Source organism: Melopsittacus undulatus, chromosome 7 (genome assembly GCF_012275295.1).
Source record: "Melopsittacus undulatus isolate bMelUnd1 chromosome 7, bMelUnd1.mat.Z, whole genome shotgun sequence".
Lineage (NCBI taxonomy): Eukaryota > Metazoa > Chordata > Aves > Psittaciformes > Psittaculidae > Melopsittacus > Melopsittacus undulatus.
In genome coordinates, this window is record NC_047533.1 from 59,376,382 (window position 1) to 59,395,657 (window position 19,276).

Sequence of the window (19,276 nt, forward strand, 5' to 3'; positions counted from 1 at the left end):
TCCCTTCCATTTGCTAGAGGCTCCACAAAAAAAAAAAAGAAATATATTAATTTTAAGCATAATATCAGCAAGACTTTGATTAGCACAATACCTCGATCTCCCTTTCACCACATAGCATAACATCTTTTCCCATGCCTATGTTTAATTGTCGCAAATCCAGCAGTTCCCACGGCTTATTACAAATTCTTTCCACTAAAATTGCTGAATCTTGGAATTCAGGCTATCAAACGTTGCATCTGTGAAAGTAATGAATCCTACAGTGTAATAGATCCTGAGTGATTTGAGATTGCTTCCTTAACTGTTTTGTATCTTCCACCTTCTCTTGGAAGGTTTCTGGTTTTATTTAACCTTTTTTAGTGTTACTTAGAACTATCCCATCTGTGAGCAATATTCTTTTTTTCTGAACACTTTGTTGCTAAGATTGGAAGGACAATGTCATCTCAAGTGCAGTTGGTATATTCTTACTTTGCTTGCAAAAGAAAGATGTTTTCTTCAAAACTCGGCACAAGTAGCAATACTTCTATAGTTATCAAAAGTCATAGTGGGGTAATTTAGAATTAGGAGATTCTCAAGAGCAGTATGTGCCACTCAAGTGTGCTGACATGCTGTAAGTGAGCAGACTGCCTTCACTAAGTTTCAGTGGCTAAATTCAAAGAAAAACAAGTGTAAGTGACAGTAGAAATTGTGAACTGGTAAATGATATTTCATTCAGGGTTGTTTTTTTTTGTTTTGGTTTTTTTTTTTTTAGTCATGCCAGACATTATTCTTGATGGAAAAGGAAACTTTGCTGGGAGTTATTTTAATAACATAATAAATGGTAGTTCAGATTCTCTCTTCACATTCACATTGCTGCATATGGATATATATATACACTGAAAATTCAGTAGTCTAGTGACTCCCAAAGGATTTGACTGCATAATTAGATGACTTTACAGCTGCACACTCACTAAACCCCAAGATTCAAGATGTCTCGCTCCTCCAGAGCATATGTACCAAAGAAAGGAAAAACTTATAAAAACTGGCCTGACTTCTTTCAGAGTTAAGCAGTGGCTTGGGGATATGCTTGCTCTTCCTGTGAAGTAAAACAAGATGTCCCTGAGAGGTTGCTCTGTCCTGTATTGAGGGTTTTTTTTTTCCTTCCTTTTCTTTCATCTTCTCTTAAAGTAAACAAGATCGGCTTGAGCTTTCTAAAACTCTTATTGGAAATCTTTTTCTCAGAGGTGAAGAAAGTGTTCAAATGAGCTTCCAATTAACAAAAACAACAAAAAAAAAGCAGCCCCTTACTAATATCAATTAGCTAAATACTCTTTTGGGTTTTTTTTTCACTACTTTTACAGGTATCAAGTCTATGAATGTATTGTATTTCCTTCCTTTGTTCAGCTCAAAGCAGATATTAGTTTAGATGTCTTGATAACTGGGAGGGATCTCCAGCAGCAGGTCACTTAAGCACATTGAAAAGTAGAGCTGACTCAGTGAGTCACTCTGCGAGTAATGAGTTCCACAAGCTAACAGTGGAAGAGTAACAGCGGTGTATTGGCTAAGTGGGGATGGGCAGTGTTGGGGTATGTGGACTGCCATTGGAGTACTCCATTGCCCATTCTCCACTTGACAAGGTATTTTTAATCTTCCACTTTTTGGGAGAAGAGCCCACAGCATCGGTTTGTGCATGCATTTGGAGTACCTGCCCTTGACTGGCTCCTTCGTAAGGCTCAGCCCTCCTTGGACCAACAGTGATATGTGCATCTCTTGCACCCATGAATGTTTTAGGGGAAGGTCCAGATGGTTGTAGAGCTAATAGGGGTATGTTAGAACCATTTTACAAGACATTTTCTTAACCTGTACAAGATCAAAACAGCACAGTGATGATCTGAGTTCATTTTGCTTACCACCTATGTTTGAGGGGTGCAGTGTAACATACGCTTCCCTATACTCACATCTTCTTTTATTGCTCCCAGTTATATACTCTATGCAGCATCCAAGGGAACTACTGTTCTGCTATTTCCCAACAAGGCTGTTTCTTCTGTTAACAGACATTGATTCAGATGGTCACCCCTACATCAAAGTTAGGACAACTGGATGCACATCTACTTATAACTATTATATTTAATTCTGTTACTAATTTATGAAACAAATAACATCTTTACAATTTTTTTGAAAGGACAGGGAGCAAAACTGGGTACCATGCCACTTTATGCAGCTGCATAATATTTCAAATGATCCATCTGCCCTTAGTGCAAATAGATATCACATTAAAATGGAGGAAGATTACATTTGTAATTGCTCAACATTTATCTTTTTCTTGAAACATTTATGGTTCATGAAACATTTATACCCATTTATGCTAAGAAGCAAGTAGAAAATAAGTGATTGCACAGGGTCTTAGTTTTCTGAGACAGAAATACACAGTTGTGTTCAGTAAACTTGAAAATGAACGAATAATTTACCAGCTGTCTTAGATGTGGACATGTCAGCATTATGTCCTGTTCTGCAAAAAGACTAGTCCATCTTCTCTAAGAGCTGAGTACAGGTGGATACTTTTATAAAGTAGCTAAGAATAAGTGTTTAATGAGAAATTAATTACTGCTGCTGAAATTATAGTAATTATATAATTAGTCCCTAATTCATCAGGGAATTCACTCCATGTTCATTTCCTTTATTTTATCTCTCAGTACATTAGGTTTGGGCAGGAACAAGTTACTGTGCATATAAGGCACATTTAGGGATCCACAATGGCAAAGTAACTAGTGGTCTGTGAATTCCCAGCCTACATCTGGAGCACTGCCTGGCTTTCTTACAGTGACTGAGCCAGGGTCAGACCACCCTTTTAGTCCTGCCCTTTTAAGTTTTAGTCAATCCTCCTGTGAACTGCTCATTGCCACGCTCATGCAAGATAAAAATCAGTCGTGGGCTGAAAAATATTTTCTACCTCCTGAAGACATCCATTATGTGTTTCTCTGTATGAACTAATAGTTCATTTCTTCCTTCTCTGTGCTGCAGGCATGGCAGGACCCCACCTGCTGAAGTGAAGGCAGGCTAGGGCCAAGCCAAGGCAGCTCTGATGTTAAGCAAAATCTTAAAACCCAAGTGCAAGAAAACATTCAGAAGGAAGCTGTTCATTTGGTAGTTCTGTATGACTTGGTATTTCATAGAATCATAGAATGGTTAGAGTGATCTTAAAGGTCATCTAGTTTCAACCCTCCTGCCATGAGGTAGGAACACCTTCCACTAGACCACACTGGTCAAAGCCCCATCCAGCCTGGCTCTGAATACTTCCAGGGATTGGGCAGCCACATTTTCTCTGGCCATCCACACCATCAACTAAATGTGAACAATGGGACGCACAAAGGTGGGTGTAAAACGGCAAAGAGAAGTTGTACAGTAATTTTAATAAATTTTTATAAATGAGTTTTGGGGGATCAATGCTGAAGATCATTTCAGGCCCTTTTAAGGTTTTGTTCCTCTTTTTGCACCATCCCTATCACTATGAAGCATAACTTTACATTTACAGCTTCTGAATCACCTAAATGTGAACTCAGGTAGTTTTTCAGCCTCTTATCTTCTAATACTCGCTTGAAATCAAGTGAACCACTTACTAACTGCTTTGATTTTCATACTGATAAACTGAAGTGATGGTAACTGAATTTGAAAAGTTCTCTGAGCAATTCTTACGGAAGACAGGTAATATCTCTGTTAACACTGCTTCCATAAACTATAGTTCTTATTGTCTCTGAGCATCTCTGATTCATGAGCTTTTGCATAGAATCACAAAAAGATAAAATTTGCCTGAAATGGTCTTTGTTCAGACAGCAGGTCTCTGGTAAGAGAGGATGGCATTTCTGCACAGTGCCTCCTTTGCAACTTGACAGCCCTGACTGTTTCTTTTGAAAGCTCTTTGCCCTTCTCCGTTGTGTGCCTGACCCTGCAGCATTCCTGTGTGCCTCTGTCTCTTTGAACAGTATTTTGAGATAAAGCTGCTCATTGTGATACATTGCATATTTTAGCTTTTGGAAGTGTAACTTACCTAGCTAGAAAAGAAACTGTTACCCCATCCAAATGTAGTATTGTCTTAACACCAATTCAGATGCCCTCCATAAACAAGAGTGTAGGGTCACACTTATTCAAAGAGTTGTGTCCCTTTGACACTGCTGGCAATTAATTTTGCCTTCACTGGTAACTAGATTGCTTTTTGTAATGCAAATGTTTCAAAAACGTTTCATTTATGTGGTTCAGTCCCTGGGGCAAAAGCTTGCTGGCACTTCTCTGCCTTTCCTTGTCCAGATCTGCTTTGCACAGAGGGGGCTGATCATGCATGGGTTACAGCTCTGGTTTGAACAGCAGGGTGCACGGTGCAGATTTCATTGCACCTGCAGAGTTCATTTTGCTATGGATGCTCTTGATACCACCAAAATGTGAATTATGATACAGGCCTTCCCTTGTCTTAGCCAAGCTGATCTCTGAGTTCTTTTTTCCAGTTTTAACTCGTGACTGCAGTTTTTCATGGGAACAGTTAAGATAAAAGAAAAAGTGGAGAAAGACCTGTTTAAAATTAAGGCATGCTTTTCATGATTAAAGGTTTTTCTCTTGAAATCTTAAAAAGGCTGCCTCTAATCATATGGTGTTTTCTCAAAGCAAGTGACTTTCACCAAGGAGCTTGGCTTACACTGTTCTGTAGAGCAGCCAATGGAGAAGTAATATTTACGAGATTTGACATGAGAGGTCAGTGGGAATGTAAATAGTGTAGTCCTTCAAAAGACACTGTAGTCAGAACAATCATCCTGCAGTTTGACAAATTTACTAACATCTGCTTTGGTGCCATTTCTGCTGTACTTACCTGCCGTTAACCATGGAGAGGGAAAGGGTTTTAATTAAATGAGCAGATTGATATGTTAAATTTTTATAAGTTCGTGCCATCTGGGTGGTTCATATTTGTAATTTTCTCCACAGCATCTTAGATTTAGGGTCTATTTCAGCGATGCCCCAGTTATTCTCAGGAGGGTGCATGACCCTAGAGCCCTGGGGTTACTAAGCTGAAGTGTCAGGCTTTAAGTATTTGTAACAAGATGTATATATTGCAACATCTCATTCCTGAGCTGCATAATTCTCCTTTTACAACTTTGCATTTGCTATTAGGTCTTGTTTTGCTGAAACATCACTAACTACTTAGTCCTAGCCACAGCTCTAGCTGTAGATTTTAGGTAGTACAAGGTGTATGAAAATTATTTATTTACCATAATTAAACCTCAGTCAATAGGTAGTCAGTATGGGCTACAGATTAAGAAACATTTAAGATATGCCTTAGCCAGGACACATTGTTGATGCTAGTTTGGCTCACTGCTCCCATTCCTCAGGGTGGAAGAATGGTATGGCTGGTGGAGGAAGAAAAGTCTGATGCTAGGGAGCTACTGCCAATAAGAGAAAGCATTTTAACTGGGTGGAGGTTCTGCAGGAGCTGCTGTTGCTATGCACACAGATGGTTGTCCACTGGTACAGCCACTATTGGTGAGGGTTTTACATAGGCCAGAACAGTCATAGGAGGTAGATGAGTAAAAAGTTACATTGTTCCTCTATTCCCTGCTAGCAATGTATTGTTGGGCTCCTACCAAATAGTCAGCTCGGGAGAAGATCGCTCTTAATTCTGATGGAAATTGTTAAGTAAAATTTTGCAGCTCTTTAAATGCGTAAACACAGAATCACAGAGTTGGAAGGTACCTTCAAAGCTCATCTAGTCCAACCCCCCTGCAATCAGCAGGGACATCTTCAACTGGATCAGGCTGCCCAGACCCACATCCAGTCTGGCCTGGAATGTCTTCAGGTATGGGCGTCCACCACCTATCTGGGCAACCTGTGCCAGTGTTGTACCACCATCGTAAAACATTTCTTACTTGCATCCAGCCTGAATTTCCCCTCTTGTAGTTTAAAACCATCACCCCTCATCCTGTCACAATAGGCCTGTGTCTTCCTATCTTTCTTATAGGCCCCTTTTAAATATTGAAAGGCCACAATAATGGGCTGAGTGTATTCAGCTTATGCTTTAGTATTTGTTATCTCTTCAATTTGTAATAGATTAGAGCAGGGTGTTTCATATGATGAGATGCAGCTATAAATAATAGACTTTTATAGGTTTAGAGAAAATCATTTTATGGTTTAATTGCGTAGACAGGTTCAATTCTCAGGGAGACCAAGAAGGACATGAATTGAGAATATTAATCCAGAATCAATATTATTTTTGAACTGTACTGATCCAAATTTTTAATGGAATGGTCTGTTTCTGCTGAAGTAGCAACTGTGTTGTGGCTGGTGTATTACTTGAATTAGGCTCCCCCATACAGAGCTATTGAACAGATGAATTGTTTGGGAAGCTGGTACTGCTATACTGGTATTGGACTGTTTAACTTCAGGTAACTATTTACCTGTCTGCCAACAGTCTCTGAGTGAGATCATCTTTGTGTTGCAGTATATGAGCTCAAAGTACTGCCTGCTTCCTACCTTTTCAACTGCAGGATGATGTCTCAAGTGTTGCAGCAACCTAAAGGAAAGGATTTGTCAGGACTTGAAGAGATACAAGGGTGTGAACAACTGCATAGGAGGCTATGGATAAATCTGGTAGTTGGGGTAGAGTGCAAGAAAATAGTTTCAGACTCTCAAAGTAACAACTTTGACTTCAGTTTTTATGTATGCAGTTTCTTCAAAATGTAAGAAGTAGGACCTGTATTCTCTTTGGCCAGCTAGGCCACCTTTTATCCAAGAGGTAACAAACTTCCTGGCAAATGCCCATGACTTGCACTGATTTTCTTCTCAGTTTTTCTGTAATCACTGTAACTGCAGGAATTTTTGAGCTGTTTCAGTTTGTATAAAGGATGTCAGCTAAGACAGGTTTGTTTGTAAATCTGATGATGCCGGATTGTAGCTCATCTAGTAAGTACATGGAAGGACACTGGGGTTTTATAAGTGCTGTTAATCTGGCTGTAATACCATGCCTATGTACACGTTTTTCCTGAACAGGCTTTAAAGAGAAAGCAATATGAGCATAAGATGAAGAAGTGATGTACTACTAGGCATAGGTATAAAGCCAAGAAATGGAGCACAAAAGGATACACAAATTTAGTATTGTCTGTTTCCAAAGGTTATTAAACAGTTATGTCTTCTGGTGTGATAGTGTGTATGATATAGGCACATGTAGCACACCTAAACCAAGGCTTTGTGGGTGCTTGTGGATTGTGTGTCACATGGAGAGATTAATCCTCCTTAACCCAGAGCTGAGTTTGATTTTGCTTAGTTCCTCAAAGTTCCCAATATGTTTGTAATTGACACAAATGCACGTAAGATACAGGAGCTTTCAGGGTGCCTCGGCTTCTTGGCACTTCATAAGGATTACATCTCTGTGGTGAAAGGGAAAAGCACAATTGCTATTCCCTTTTTCACCTTTTCTCAATTGTCCTTGGAAAAGTGTGCAGTTGAGGAAAATATAGGAAAAGGTTATCCAAACAGAGACCATGCTGAGTTTGGAAGTATATTGGATTGGTTCAGGGGTGATTACAGTATAAAAATTCACATCCTTGTTTCCCAAAGGAGGAAGCAAAACTGCATCTTGTGTTCATGTCCACAGATGTCAGGGTTGCAGTGAACCTGCTGCAGAGGTCAGGGAAACATAGCTTGGTGGAAGGCTCTAACCAGCCCTGTCAAAGTAAAAAGCCCATAAATATCATTTGAGCTGTGAATCTATGCCCAAGCCTCTGTTTGTGTGTAAAATTGATCCTTCACAGAGTGCTGGCAAGAAGCCCAGATGTTCCCTGACAAGGCTCAGTTCTCAGCATGTTTTGATCCTGCCCTTTGAAGGATACTTGTAACTTCTTCTCTGGACTCATTAAGAAATGAGGGGTTTTCTGAGTAGCTGCTAAAAGTTGTGCAGTGAGTGACAACAGAGTTCCAACAGCCAGCAAAAATGGGCTGTTGGGGTTAGGAGGCTCTTTGGAGTGGTAAGTTCTGGGGATCCCTCAGGGATGCCCACCCCACACTGCAGCTCAGCAAGCCAAATTGGAAATAAAATCATGGCTATCCCCCATGTTCACTGCAGAACAGGGATGTGTGCTGAGGGCACCTCTACCCTGGGCAAAACAAATACATAATTTATTTTAACCTACTTAGCAATGGAGCAGCATTAGTGGAGTGAGTAGTGGCCGTGGCTAGGGAACAAATGCATTACATTTCTGTTCTTGGACCTGCGTCTCTCAGGTCTGCTTCAGATATCATTGTTGCCTCATTGCATTCATTTTACTACCTGTGGAAAAGGGATAAAAATATTTATCTGCTTACTGCAGCCTAGAGGAATTATCTATGTTTCTGTAATTCCTTTCTCAAACATATTTTATTAACCTTAAGCATAGGCATAACTGTTCTCTTGTTTTAGTCCCCGGAAGACAGTAGCTAATGCCCAGTAGACCCTTATTATTCTAGTATTTACCTATGAAGAATATAAAAAATTGGTATTCACTGCTGTTCTTCTGTCTCTGCTTATACACTGCACAAAAGCACATCTGTGGACAGAAGTCAGGTTTTTGCCTGCTTTCTGTGTTTTCCCTTGTCCCTGTCTCAAAGGTAGAGCAAAGAAAAGTACAGAAATTTAGCTTTACCTTCCAGCTTGCTGTTGAGTCCATGTTTTTGGAATAACCTACTGCTCCTAACTGTCAAGTTGCAGATGATGTGTCTGTGAGTTGGGAAATGGTGCACAGCTAAGTATCCCCTTATTGCTGTTCTCTCTTGGAAACTTTGGAATAAATACAAGTTTGCATTATGTGCCTTAATGGGAAAGGAGCAGTACTTGTCTCCTGGCAGAGACCAAGTTACACAGGATAAGATACCTCTCTTTTGGCATCAGGTTCCATATGTGTGATCTATGTATTATTATAAATTAGCTATAAGTTACAGTTTACTGTAGGACCCTTGAAGGGTCCCAGAGATGATGCAAAAAGGCACAACAGTTTTAAGGAAGCATGTTTCTGCCCTCTTAGGAAAAGGGTGGTTATCAGCATCTGATTTCACATAGCCCAATAGAAATTAGTGTTGCCAAGTGTGTCTGAGAGTTGTCAGGTAACAGAAAACACACCCACAAGTTTTAAAAGAGCAGGGGGTATGTCTCATCTCCTGTAAGCCCCTCTGTCCAGAACAGGAAGAAATCGTAGGATAGAGTCCGTCTACTACATGTACCCTGCCCTTGGCCTCTTTTATTGAGCTGACTAGCAGAGTGTTACTGATTACAGTCATTTGTATGGTGATGCTTCTTCAAGCAGCAATGGGGGTTGAACCACTGTCTCTTTTCCAAAGAGCTGCTTTGCAGATGGCAGGCTATGGCAGCTTTCAATTATTTCAGAACAGGTTTGTATTTGAACTGACGGCCCAGGAGGGAACATCTTTAAACAGTTGGATTCATAGCTGTGATATTTGCAGATGAACTTTACCACCCTGGTGGCGCATGTCAGTGAGCTGTTGGGAAACAAACCCTCTGACTTGCAGGGTGTGCTGTCTGTGTTTCCCAAAGAAAAGATCTTTCAGAAGTTTTGTTTTCCATGTAAGAGCAAGTAATGTGTTTTTCTGGCTCACCGAAGAGTTTATTTTTCATGGTCAAACCTCAAAACCATGTTCATCTTCAGAACCTCTGCTTATTTTCTGATTTCCTCTCTGGGTCTGAAACCAAGACAGTGCTGTCACAAGCATTTCACTGTGATGCAGAGGGAGACACAGGTGGAAAAAACATATGCCCACTTCTCAGCATATATGTGACTCAGTTTTACTTTAGCACATGAGATACCAAAGTCCATGCTTGGTTATGTCAGACAAGATGTTAATGGTATGTGTAAATAAAGTGCCAAGTTACTACTACAGAGAATATACTGGAGTATCCATCTTGTCTCATGTGCTCTCCTTGACTCACAGTTGACATGATTGTGTAATAAGTTTTGAATCCACATCTAAGCTTTATGAATTCCCCATTTAATTAATAAATTTTTGTTTGCTCATTTTAAAACCAAGCAAGTAACAGCTGGTGTTTGCTTATATCAAGAAGACAGATGCAGCACACAAACACCATACTTTCCCAGCATCAAAACTTGAAAGTGACTTAATGTCTGAAGTGTAATTTTCGCATATATTGTGTTTATGAACCTGTGCATGTCAAATTTAACAAACAGATATAAGAGGTAGCCAGAAAAGATGTTGTCCTTACAGATTACAACAACAACATATTTTTTCCTGATGTTTTCTTCCAGACCTGCTATGACATTTCTTTTGTCTCTATTCCCCTTTGGAGTAAGCTGTTCAAAAAGCAGCATATTTTGGCAATACCTTATTGTGATCTAGCTCCTAGAGAGGGTTTCTCTAAGCTGTAAGGCAGAAGAGCAGCCAGAAATGTAATTGGGCAAGTTAAATGGTTGTGCAGCTGAGAGCCCTTCACATGGTACTGCTGACAGAAGCTTCCACGAGAAGATCTCAGCATGTCATATTCCAAGTTACTTGGGCATCCCTGTGGACTGCATGAATATAAGCAGCTTAAACCCCAAATGCACAAACAAGTGGAGAAAGGCTCATTTCTTACATATCAGCTGAATTAGATGTGAACTGCAGTAAATTTGGAAGCAAATGGAGGAAAGCACTCAGGAAGATTCATTTCTGTGTTAGAATATGCAAAACCAGATGCTGCATATGTATCTCATAGGAAATATTTTTTGTGCCTGATTCTTATTTTCTGTGACTGTAATCTCATCTCCCACTCGATACGTCCTTTAGCTTGCAGGTACGGTTGTGCACGTGACTAGCTTTTCACCTTCCCAGGGAACATGTATAGCACAGTTGTATCCAGCAGAATTCAATTGAAAGAACAGTTAAGCTTATCATAGGAATGTCTAATAATGCTTATCATCATAGTGCTGCTTTTAGTAACATTGAGGACCAAGCTGAAAGCTTTACTTTCAATAGAGATTATTGACAAGGCTTGCTGATAACGTAGAGAGTCAAATCTAGACTTCATTCTAGGAGATTTTTAACAAAGAACCTAAAGTGTTCTTGTCAAACTAAATTCTCTAAGCAGTGGGGATTGATGGGTATCTTAAAGGCTCACCTCAGAAGTGTTCTGTAAGCACCTACACTATCTTCCTTCAGGCCTCATTCTTTAATATATATGTGATCATATTATTCAACATATGTCATAAAACACAAGGGATATGCTGGATAGTGAAGTTTACATTAGTGTATGATCTTTATAATTCACATTTCTGGGTGTTGCTGCCTTTTTGCATGGGCGTAGCCCAGCTGGCACCTCTGAAAAAGTTCCTGCCTTAGACTACAAAAACTGAAGGGAGGAAGAGGCTCGAGTCCCATTTAAGCATGCACTGTGAAAAAAAAACTTTCTGAAGTCACATGAAGTATTAAAAATAATCCCAGTGTGCTTGGTTACAGTCTCAGAAGTAATAACGAAGGGATGTTGGAAACACGAAGCAAACACTTCAAGTGGCAGACTCCAGACCTTAGAGGCAGAGCAGAAATTACTAAACAGTCTGTTTCATTGGGTAAGAAATGTAATTTATTGTTGCTGATGGTACCAGGAGAGAAAGCAAAATTTCCAGCAAAACAGCCCTCTTATCCCAGCCAGCTGGCAGGAGAGGAAAAGTTGTTAAAGAGTCTGGACACAGGGAGCTGCAGTCGGCATCGTGACATTTGCAGGCAGTAAAACTGGTAAGTTTCCCATCTCCCTGTCCCTCCCCTTGTTCCCTGCCCACCTACACACACAGCTGCTCCCTGCCCAGGCAGGGTCAACTGATGTCCAAAAACTCCAGGAATGTAGCCTCACAGTGCTGTGACTGGTGCTGGGGCAGAGCACAGGAACATGTGCTGTTTATGGAAGACTGCTCTAAATACTTCCTGGTGCAGTGGAGAGCAGAAGTGTGAGACAACAAAGGGAACAGGGAAGGATTTCTTACATTTTCCATGAACTGCAGGAAAGGTAGAAGGCTATTGTGTAATTTTTATTGAGGGAATTCAGAAGCTGAGAGCCTGCTCTTTCATGTAGTGCATCTTTATGAGGCTATTGACTTGTTTAGGTGAAATGTGTAATTCACCATTCACACACAGAAAGTGTTTATCTTCTTGAGTTGCTGTGCTTGATCAGGAGCCAACTCCTGTGCTTTAGAAACTATTTTTAAGAAGTCCTAGCCTCCAAAAAGGATAAGGTAGCCCAAGTGTAACTCACTCTTCTGCCTTTTACACAGTGTGAAGACTCAAAGTTGGGATTTGGATACTGAATAGGTTTTAAGCATTAGTTGTGCACTTGTTGAGGGTTTTATTGACTTACCAGACCAGTCCTTCAGAATATGGAATCATGTTCTGCATCATGCTTCAAACTGGTGAGCTGTCACTAGTAGGGTCTCCCAGGGATCAATATTGGGCCCAGCACTGTTCAGTGTCTCCATAAGTGATCTGGAAATGGGATCAAGTGTACCCTGATGAAGTTTGATGATGATACCAAACTGAGAGGAGAAGTGGATACTTTGGAAGGGCAAGGATAGGCTGGAAGTGGGGGCAAACATGAACCTTATGAAGTTCAACAAGGACAAGTGTAAGGCCTTGTACCTCGAAAACATAATCCAGGACTGCAACACAGGCTGGAATCTACCTGGCTGGGGAACAGCTCTGTGGAAAGGGACCTGGAGGTCAATGTGAGTGATCTGCTGCACCAACATGGGCATCACCAGCAGAAATAAAGATGTCATTATCCCACTGTACTTGGCTCTTTTCAGGCCACACCTGCAATGCTGTGTTCAGTTTTGGTCCCCACACAAAAGACATGGACAGGCTGGAGAGGATCCAGAGAAGTGCCACAAAGATGAGCCAAGGACCAAGAAGCCTGCTGTGTGAGGAAAGGCTGAGAGAACTGTGTTCAGCCTTGGGAAAAGAAGGCTCCAGGGAGACCTTATCACCATGTTCCAGCTTTTACAAAGTGGTTACAATGATGGAGACTTCCTTTTCACAAGAAGTCACATGGAAAAGATGAGGGTAATGGGTACAAGTTACTCGTGTTGAGATTTCAATTGGGCATGAAAATTTTTCACAATGAGACCAATCAGCCACTGGAATAATCTTCTCAGGAAGTGGTGAATTCCCCAACATTGGACATCTTTAATATTCATATGGACAGGGTTCTGGGACATTTTGTCTAGACTCTGCTTTTGCCAAGAAAGGTTGAACCGGATGGTCCTTTCCAACCTGGTATTCTATGATCATTCCATAGACAAACACACTGCAGGAGAAACAGCTGCAGAAAGCTGTCTGCTTAGGCCTGAGGGATAGGAAATGCCCCTGTGACTGGGTAGAGAGCTACAAATTATTGAGAAGAACAATACTGAATTATTGAGAAGAACAATATTGAGTGGGATATTTGGTCAACATGACTGCAAAAGGCTGTGACCCAGGGCTGCGTTCATATTGATGGCATCATTACCCTTGATTTCCACAGGGGAAGGAGCTCCTGAGTAGCATCAGAGTGTGATGTATTGGGAGGAGAACATTCTCCTCCTCTGGTGATTTCATTGAGTGCAGCTGGCCCTCAACTGTATTTTGAAGTAGTTTCTCATTAGGATGAACTCATGGGAAGTAACAGATGGCAAAGTGAGGCTAAATTAGTGGGAATTTTGTGCTCTGTTAATGCTCTTTGTCTCTATAAGGAATAGCTGGGAGTGGAGCAGAAATGAAGATTGTTATGTTTGTGGCTACCTTTGCTGCTGTATAGATGTTACATGCTGTCTTGCAGCATGTTTTGTCAGCGATAGGAAGCAGTACAAGGACTTTCCCAGCCCTTTCACAAGGGCAAAAATATTGCAGTCTTATTGCAAAACAAAATCAAAGCAATGTTCAGAGGTGTATGGGGGGAAACAAAAATGTAGCAGACAATTTTACATTCACAGCCAAACTGGCCACATAACCATCCTCATCTGTTTGGTTTCCTACTTCTTTTATGAAGATCAGTGAAACAAACATAAGTCAGTGTCTTTCATCTGATATTCCCAGTAACAATTTGACTTTTTAGTGTTTACCTCCATCCTAAAATCTTCCTTAAAATACATATATAGAGAGAGATTTCTCTCTCTCTCTCTCTCTCTGTATGTATATATGTAAATATGTGCATATCTACAGTTTTACAGCTTCTTTGGCAGTGGCAGCTTATTTGTTGAGGTGAAGGAATAATTTTCCTGCAAATTTACCCTGACTTGCAGTGTCATTAAGTATAGCCATATAGTGACTCTGTGTAGCACAGACAGAAGTTATAGATGCTGTCTGCTCACTAGTTTTATGTTATGTGATAGAGTCTGGATTTCTAGATGATACAGAGTCATGTCTACCGACAGTAGTATGACTTCACTTCCTGTGGTTCAGACACACTGGCTTGCTGTCAGGCATGCTCTGGTGACTACCAGGAGAATGACTGCCGCTTTGCCAGCCTTTTAAAATGTCACAAGCTGTTGTTGCCAGCCATCACCTGCACATTCTCATATCCTGGCCTATCTACCTGTGCCACAGTGTGAATCTGAGAGTCTAATGTGTGCTGAGTGGAAGTTTTGCATCTGAATCTGCTTATGGGAGCCAAGCATGGACACTGGCAGCAGCACTGACACCTGTGTCTTGAATAACATTTTTTGCAACCTTTGTCTTCAGTGATTGTTTTTAGGCCACAGTAACAAAAAGCTTTGCAAAAATACTTCCCTCTGATTATTTTTTTTTCCCCTAGACTTGTCAACCAACACCATAAACTTTCATATGCAGCATGGTTATGGGCCACTTTTGTACTCTTTTCCACAGACTTCATTAACAACACTGCAGGACAGATGCTTCTGTTAATCATCCTCTTGAGTTTTTAACCAGTATGAAATGCTGTTTTGTTTCCCATGCTAGCATTAAGTTTGCTGTGGAATCAAGTATTTAACTATTAAAACCAAACACCACAAAACTGAAAAATTCAGCAATCATAGAATGATTTGGGTCAGAAGGAGCCTTAAAGATCATCTAGTTTCAATCCCCCTGCCATGGGCAGGGACACCTTCCGCTAGACGAGGTTGCAATGTGAAGCTTTATTTTTTAGGGGGTCATATGAACAGCTCCGAGACTGCTAAGGAGATGTACTTCCTCCAGGGATCTTTTATCATAAAAGCAGCTTAAGTGACTCACTCTTTCCCCAAGGATATTCCTGAAACAACTGCACTCATTTCATCTCCTAGCTTTCAGAAACAGAAGTTATTTTGTGCTGCCTTTAACAGAAAAAAATCTTCTGAAGAAAGTAAATGGCCATATTTCCAGGAGGATCCGAGCTATATTTAATATTAAAGGTCTGTACAGCTCGCTAATGCATGGGCTGACTGGCACTATGTTCACTCAAGCAAGTGCTTCAGCAAAAAATTCAGTGCTATTTTTAGTTCTCTTACAACAAACCACTTGATTGTAAGGCCTGGGGAACTGCGACATTGTGATCGTGAGGGGTCTGCTGTAAAAGGCAGGAGGACGACACACAGCAGCGTGCTAGCTACGCCGGGGACTCCCAGCTGATGCAGAGGAGCACACATCATCACGAGCAGGTATTTTAAATCATCTTGTAAGCCTTGGTCTGCCCACAAAATAAATCTGCTGGTCAGAGACAGGGCATGAAAGCGTTAGCTGGCTGGCTCTATTTGCTCCTGCCCTTAAAGATTTCATTCCATAAATTCCTATCCTGACCGTCAGCTTTTAAATTGTCTCTTCTCATTTCCTAGCCTTTTCTGGGATTTTACAGGATCTTGGGCCAGTTAGCAAATCACAATAGCAAACCAGAAATAAGTTTCCCAAAGCGAGGGCATTCTGCTCTTAAACGTAGCCGTTGCAGTGCCGGGTGAGTAGCCTGTAACAAGTACTACAACCCAGTCCTCTCTCTCTGCTAACTCTATTAACTTGTAAAAGAAAATAGCCTGCCTTTACCCGGCCAGCCGGCTGAGGAGGAGCTGATCAGATCCGACTAGGGTCCCGAGGGATTGCTGTCTGTCTCTGTGTGTGTGCGCCCGATACCAGCCGGCTCTGCCCCAGTGCCGTGGTCTCCCGCGGTCCCCCTCCGGCAGCTCTCCTGACCTCCGCTTGTCCCCAGGTCGGTCCTACGCGATGGAAGCCAGTCCCGGGAGGTGGAGGGTCCTCTCCTGACGCGTCTCGTCCCCACGTTCGCGGCTCCCCCTTTCCCCCCGGCAGCACCGCGCCCCGAGGCGTGAGGTGCTTGCCATTCCTGGGTGATGGAGTCACTGGAGAGGCGGGAGCGCGGGCAGGGCTGGCGGCTGCCCCGGCGGCAGTGGCCGTCGCGCCCGAGGTGCCGGCGGTTCTGGTGCCAGGCTGTGCTCCTGGCAGGGCAGAGAGCGGAGCTGCGGAGTGACTTCCTAGACGGACACTAGTACATGTTGTGTCGTAGCCCGCTGTGATGCTGCCAGGGAGTTGAGCTATCGGGTTTCGGCAGCATCCTGCCCGCCTCCTCATCGGTTCACACGGGTTGATGCTGTTCTAACAGCTCCTTAAAGTGTGCTTTCTTTTAAGAGAGGATTTCACACGGTCGCTCCCGGCTTTCGCAGGGTGCTGGAGCAGCAGCTGGACTTTAGGCAAGGAAACTTTTGCATATTTAATATGCCTTGGGTAGCTGGACAGTACTTTTCTCACTTGCATTTTCACCCTTTTAACTCTTTTGTGCTTTCAGAGTCAGACCCAGACTTCACGGTGAACCTTGGTGAAGTTTAGCTGCATTGCTGGATTTTAAAATAACTACTTATATTTTACCCTCAGTGACACCATTATCTTAAAATAGCATGACGTGCTGCGTCTTCTGAGTTATTTGGTTGACAGTGCAAGGAAGGGGAATTGTTGAATTCCCATGAACTCTGTGTTAAAAGATCCTGCCTGGCTTCCAGCACACTGAGCTGCTGCAGCCTCCTCTGTGTACTAGAAATTAGTATCACAGAAATCATAACATCAGCTAGGCTGGAAAAAACCTTTAAGATCATCAAGTCCAACCGTTCTTCCTGCTCTCAGCACTGCTGTGATCATGTTCCCTGTCTCAGCTTTGGGTGCATTTGAAAAGACAGGTGAGGTTGCAGTTTCATGGTCGAATTTACAATGTATTCTTCTAGATATGTGTGCTTGTACATAAACAGTGCAGATGGTGCAAGCAGAATAGCTATGGCATGTGTTGACTTATGTTTGCATGAACTGAGTTCAGATAATTAGCCAATAATCAGTCATGTTCATGTCAGATTAGATAATTAATGTTTTGGGACTTGTTAAAAACATATTCAAATACTCATATTTAAATACCCAGTGTTGTTCTCATTGATTTTGGCCAGTCTAGGTTTTTATCCTCCAGAAATAGTCTTCAGCACTGATTGGTGAATTGGCAGTCTTAACACTGGTAACTAAAATGAAGGCAAGTGGAATAGTCAGTTACCCCAGGATCTGAATTTAGTAAACTGAGTCTGTGTGGTCTAGAATTCATTATATTTTCTAAGTAATTAAAGTGAATTATTTGGGGTTTCTTCTGAAAAAAATATGGAAATGAATGAGACTTCATTCAGACTCCAGTGACAAATGTTTTAGTGTAAGGCAAGCAGTAATTCTGTGGGAGACACTGTACATGTCTGTGTAGATTAAAGCTAGATCTCTGTCTGCTTATGTTGATCAAATGCACAAACTTTACCAAATTGCTGGAAAGGTTGACTGGCTGCTTCTTAAGCAGTGTTGTATTTCACTGTCTTCCTCCTGTTATCCTCAGTACTTCATGGGCAAGCAAACCACTTCTGGAAATACTCACCAGTATGTCTTAGTACCATATCTGCATTTGCACAAAAGATGCTTGTGCACAGAACAGTCCTGATACCTTTTAGATAAATGATACTGTTCACGACTGGTATGTGCAACAGTCAGCCTGGCACAGGGGTCAGTGTGTGTAACTAACTGCATCATCTAATCTTGATATTCATGTATGTCTGTATTGGAAAGACACAAAGCCCTCAAAGCAAAAGACAAACTCCGTTATCTCAGAGATACTACAGTTATTCTCAACTACCTGCAGTTATTGTCAACTACCCAGCTGGAATTCAGCCCAAAATAACAGCAGTTCAGTTGGGTTTTGATAGTGTGGATTGTGCAATATGAAAGGTAAGAGGAAGATAGTTGTAATGCTCCTGAGAGCTGCTATGAAGTGAGCATGTGCTTACACAGTATTTGGGTATAAAATCCCTTCTTTATCTTCCCTCAGACCCTTAAGCCTTTTAATAAGGTCAGTGGGCAAGATGCTGTGTTGCTGGTCACCTGTCATGCCCTGAGAAGGTGCTACCATGGGGAGTATGTTGTAGCACCCCTATTCTGGAGCTGTTTATGAGTATTGCAGAGCTCCCCTCTCTTGCTCTGTAGATGGCCTCCTGCTGCCTCTTGCCTTCTCTTCCCAAAATAGTGTTATACTTGTACTTTGATGTCTGTGCAGGCTCAGAGATAGGGCAGAAATCTCAGATTGTTTCAGATGGGGTGAAAAAGTCATGGTTTGCACATAGCTCTGCACCTGGTATCTTTCACAGGCTATAAACCCAATGATGTAGCTCAAAAGTAAATTGTGAAGTCTGGGCTGAATTTGTAACTTAAATGCAATTCAAAGAAATATTAGTTTCTGAACTTACTGGTGAAGCTAAGCAGTTGTCAAATCCATCCTCTTTTCATGTCCTGTAAATGCAGAGCTCTAAATCACAGTTACATAGACTGGTTTAAAATTGCTTTCTGGGTTGTTTTTTTATTCTCTCCCTACCCTGGAAATTCATTAGCTAATTTTAACTTGAATTAATTAAACTTCATTTTCTAATGAATTCAGCTCATCCTTCTTAAGCCAAGTCTGATACAAAACCAAACTCATACTAATCCTTAAATCATTGAATGAACTCATTGACTTTTCTGTCTGTGAATGTCAGATGGTAGCAGATTACTGAAGTGCTTAACCTGAACATTATCCATAGACTACAGCTCCCTCTTCTTCCAAGACATAGTTATGAAGTGCTTTAAGACAGTGCATGTAAAAGGTTTCAAGTTCTCCACATTCATTGCTGCTAGCAGAAGAGCAGTTATAACTTGCTTTTTGGAAGAGATCTTGTGAACAATACATTTTTGATTTAATGATGAAATTGGCAGACTTTCAGAATGACCAGGAACGTATTGGGGTGTTTCAGGATGTGACATGAACTGCTCTGTCTGT

The 19,276-nt window shown here is 41.4% G+C and overlaps 1 protein-coding gene across 5 annotated transcripts in view; it reads left to right on the forward strand.

Moving 5' to 3' along the window:
- The window catches only part of ARHGAP24 (Rho GTPase activating protein 24), a 210,359-nt gene that overhangs the window by 116,946 nt on the left and 74,137 nt on the right, over positions 1–19,276 (forward strand). The window contains exon 1 of one of the 5 annotated variants that reach the window (XM_031046817.2): positions 15,276–15,611. The exons of the other annotated variants lie outside the window; for them this stretch is intronic. The gene's annotated coding sequence lies outside the window, so the exon portion shown is untranslated. Of the gene's footprint in view, positions 1–15,275; positions 15,612–19,276 lie in introns of those variants that run through there. 5 annotated transcript variants of the gene reach the window in all.